Genomic DNA, 4,813 nt, shown 5'->3' on the forward strand with positions numbered 1-4,813 from the left:
ATGAACATACCGTTACACCAAACATTAGATACAGGCTCAAATCACAAACCAAGAGTGAAGAAAAATACAATTTAAACAATCCAAACCAACCAACAAAAACATTCACTACTTCAAACCAACACAACATAATACATCATAAAAGAGAAAAAAAATAAAAAAATCACCCCAAAATAAACCATAAGTTCTCAGTCCCTTAACTGAGCAATATCAATGCAAGGCAAGACAAAGAAATAATACCCAACCAACCCCAATAACAAAATTCAAACAAACACCCAAATACAATAAAACAAACCAAACAATAACAAAATAAAAAACTTAAATCCAACTCAAAGGCGCGCGCGCGCGCGCGCACTCTCTCACACACACACGAGCAACAGTCGGAACACCACAAATCAATATACTGGCAGCCGACCACCAGGTGGCAGCGGAACAAGAGGCAACGGTCTTGCGTCTCCAAAGCAAGCGATGTACAGAAAATAGCGAACTTAAGGCGTTCAAAGCAACAGTGCGCAAGCAACAATCCGGCGTCCCAAAACTGGAACCGGTATATAAGCCACAACAAAGCAGCAGCTGGCGACTTCTGCAAAACAACAATATACATTTTTCTTCTGCTTCTCTCTCTCTGCTTTTCTCCCCTCAAACATTTTAGAATAAATAAGGTAAAAGAAAATTTACCTTTCATGCGCATGACACTTACATACTCGCTAACAATGCCTGGACACACACGACTAATCTAAAATTACATGAAACAACAAACACATGAATCAAAATCCAAATTAAATTAAATTAAATTAAATTAGTCCCCCCAACACCCATATTCTAAATTTATAATTCATTTTTGTCAAAAAAAAACGTTATAAACACCAACCATACCTTTCCAGAGGAGTGAGGAAAACGACCCACACACCCGGTCACATCAGTGCAATGCCACGAGGAAACTGAAATCTCACCTGTGTCTATACAATTAGGTGATTACCTGACATGAAATCTCACCTGTGTCTATATAATTACGTGATGACCTTACGTACCAACCCACCACGCACTCCACGTACCATTCTTAAAGGGGCCATGCTACTACACATGGATTGTTCTAGCAATGTTTTTAGCGGGTAGTTTTATTTTTGTTCCCAGAACCTTCTCCTATAAGTTAGGATAACATTCTCTAAAAACATTCTAAAAATGTTTAGTGATAACATTGTTAGAACATCATTCCCTAATAGTCTTATAATGTTTTTGGTGGGTAGTTTTATTTATGCTCCCAGAACGTTCTCTCAAAAAAGATAGGATAACATTCTCTAAAAACATTCTAAAATTGTTTAGTGACAACATTGTTAAAACAGTATTCCGTAACATTCTTATAAAGTTTTTAGTTTTATTTTTGTTCTTAGAACGTTCTTCTAAAAAGGTAGGATGACATTAACTAAAAACACTCTAAAAAAGTTATGTGATGACCTTCTATAAATGCTTAGTCACAACATTAGAACGTTAGTTCTAACGTTAGAACATTATCCCCTAACATTTTAGCGGGAAGTTTTATTTTTGTTCCCAGAATCCTAAACACTCCAAAAAATGCTTATCAAAAATATCAAAATCTAACAGGTTTATAAAGGGCATCCACTTAATTTATTAGTAATTTTACAAACAGTAAATGCTCAGCATCACATGTTGAAAAACTCAGTAAAGTGCAGTACATAATCAAGCGTCTGACTGTTGTTTGCTCAGAGTGCTCATCATTGTCTTTACATGTTGTGGTTCTTGCAGAAAAATAATACAGTCATCTGTATTAATAGGTGTTCAACTGTTCTCCTCCAGTTTTCCAGCTGCTCTCCCAGTTAGTAGCACTGAGCTCTATTATCTGTGAGCATGATAGAGTTCTTCCTCATAGCCTATAACAGAGGAGCATGCAACAGTGTAAACAGAAAGAATACAAATACATATTACATCTTAAGATCACAAACAATACTGAAAACTTTCTAAATTAGCCAGCCTAATTAGTATTCAGAAACTATGTTTATTTATAGAAAGTATACATATAACACCTTATGAGTATCTATATCAGTGGTTCTCAAACTTTTTTGGTCACGCCCCCCTTTAAACCTATAAAAAAATCTGGTGCCCCCCTTTTACCGAATTCCCATCCCACCTCAGACTACCAAATAATTTCACTAAACATTATGAAAAATTAATGCTTTTTTAATGTAAAAAAACCTACAGGGAAATCACTTGCATCACTTGAAACATTGAAAAAGTGCATAGAGAGAATAACTGTTATTATTGTTATTATTCTCTCTGTTATTTATTTATTTTTTGTGGATTTCATGCTGTCCGCTAAGGCATAGGACACACACAGGCTTTCCTCCTCACCAACGACATTAAACACTGTGTCTACACCGGACGTGAGCGGTAAAATACAGTAGAACCCATTATAATCAGTGACGCTGTCTACACTGGATGCGGCGTGGTGCGACATGACAAAACCCAACATTAAACTGATGTTTTGTTCTATTTATGACGTACTGACACAAAGTTAAAATGATTTGCAATGGTCGCTTTGTCACATCCAGTGCCTCGTCATATTTTCAGCATTTAGCTTTTGAACGACCAGCACCTGCCTGGGTCTGTGTGACTTAATCTATGGCTTTTCTCTTCCCTTTCAAAAAACGATCCATCTCCTATACTAAGTTACGTCCTTTGGCTGTTTACTGTTTTATTTCTTTTCTTTTTCTGCTGATGGCCCGCGCCCTCCCTGCAATACTCTGCCGGAACACTTTGAGAACCACTGATCTATGTTGTTTCTATAATTTAAAACACATCTACATAATCCATTATACATTAATAACACAACTAGAGGCCAAATTTGTGAACAAACTTTGACATTGGCTGGCTTGAAAAGCCTGAACCTTGAGCCGAGACTTGAACTCGGGTCACCTTGTGCACAGCTGTAATACATGTCAGAACGTGGGTCACAAGGCTAGGCTATTGCTCCGACATAACAGCTAATTTTCATCATTTATTTTGTCTATGGATCATAACATTTCTTACAGATTTCTGCTCATTTGAAATCAGATATAAAGTGGCACTGTATTTGAATGCATGAGTGCCAGTGACTTTTCTCAAAAAAAGTGACAAAAAAAGTTGCAATTGTCAAATTCTGACAGGAAAAATGTCCGCTCACAATTCTGGCATTTTCTTGCAACTGTGTGTTTATACAATACAGTTCTGAGGAAAGGGGAAAAAAAGAAAATAACTGAGAATTATATCAGGGTGTCTGTCTACAGACCTTTTTAATACCACCTTTCGTGAAATTTAAGACCAAACCTGTGATGGAAATACACAATATATTACATGCATGTGTGATTATTTAATGCATTCTAATTCTGATTCTGATTTAATGTTAAAAGAAAACAAAATATCCTCCTGAGACCTAAGCATAGCATTTTGTTTTATCTTCCATTACATAGTTGAGAATCATCTTTATACAAAGTTTGGTTAACGAGAATCCTGAAACCTAAAAATTGATTGGTGAATGAAAAAAAAACTCAATTGATTTTGCCTATACATGTCTTTTCATGTCATTTTATTTTATTTATTTTTTGAACAAAAATAAAATGTCCCGTACAGTGTAATGTAATGACAATAAAAGCCTAATTTCACAAAACTTTCCCCCCCGGTTATCAGGATGATATCCTCACTGTCAAAAATGCTATTATTACCATACAATGAAATTTTCATATCAGCAGACAATATCCCATACAAAATATCCTTACAAAAGCACTACATCACCAATATTTTTGGTGGCATAAACATAAGAAGTTATATTTTCATCAGTGCTCTATCAGCTTTTACGTACTTAAATCTTCTTATTTTTTATATTTACTCCAAGATGTTATTTACCTTAAAAGGGTCATATGATGCTTTTTTAAAGATCATTATTTTGTTTATTTGGTGTAACAGAATATGTTGACATGCTTTAATGTTAAAAAAACACATTATTTTTCAAATACTGTACATTATTGTAGGTCCTCTTTGCCCCGCCTCTCTCAGATGCTTAGTTTTCTACAAAGTCTTCCAACAAGCGCAGTCTGCTCTGATTGGCCAGCTGACCCAGTGCATTGTGATTGGCCGAACACCGCATGTATGTAACGCCCCTTACCATAATCGCAAGCTTCATCTTTCAAAATAAATGTAAAGACAGAGCCCGAAAGGGGAACAGAGTCGCGTGACAGACACAGCCCTTACCATAATCGCGAGCTTCATCTTTCAAAATAAATGTAAAGACAGAGCCCGAAAGGGGAACAGAGTCGCGTGACAGACACAGTGATGAAGCTGGTATATGTTTGCAGTACACAAGCCACGGTTAAGACAGCTGACTCCACTGTGATGTGACCCCTCTCTCTCTCTCTCGCGCTCTCTCTCTCGCTCTCGCTGTCTCTCACTCGCTCTCTCTTGCACACACACACACACACACGATGCGCAAAACTCCGCATTTGAACAGTCAATAGCAAATACTTAAACTAATAACAAAACAGTAGCTGATTCAGAAGCGCAAGATTGTCATAGCAAAGTCAGAATTACCTCCTCTCCTAGGTTCACGAAACGGTCGTCCATAAAATGCATTGCTGTTCTGTTGTAAGTAATCTTAAAGATTTCTAAATGCATCTACTTTCGGAAAGCAAAATAAAGTACTTTTGCTTTCGCCTAGAAACACACAGCGTCTCCCTGACATGGCTGCTTCAAAACTAACTGCGGTTACTGAAACCACGCCTTCTTTCTTTGCGTGCACATTTGGGCGGCATTATGCAAATATTTCCAC

General features: G+C 36.9%; 1 long non-coding RNA gene across 1 annotated transcript; it reads right to left on the bottom strand.

Annotated features, from left to right (window-relative positions):
• Positions 1–310: 310 nt before the first annotated feature.
• Positions 311–1,024, bottom strand: LOC107573161 (uncharacterized). Its single transcript, XR_001607453.1, has 3 exons — positions 874–1,024; positions 676–733; positions 311–580 (listed from the first exon to the last, which is right to left on the bottom strand). It is a non-coding gene; the product is annotated as an uncharacterized lncRNA (long non-coding RNA).
• Positions 1,025–4,813: the final 3,789 nt, after the last annotated feature.

The sequence above is a fragment of the Sinocyclocheilus grahami genome, unplaced genomic scaffold, assembly GCF_001515645.1.
Source record: "Sinocyclocheilus grahami isolate Dianchi unplaced genomic scaffold, SAMN03320097.WGS_v1.1 scaffold1879.1, whole genome shotgun sequence".
Lineage (NCBI taxonomy): Eukaryota > Metazoa > Chordata > Actinopteri > Cypriniformes > Cyprinidae > Sinocyclocheilus > Sinocyclocheilus grahami.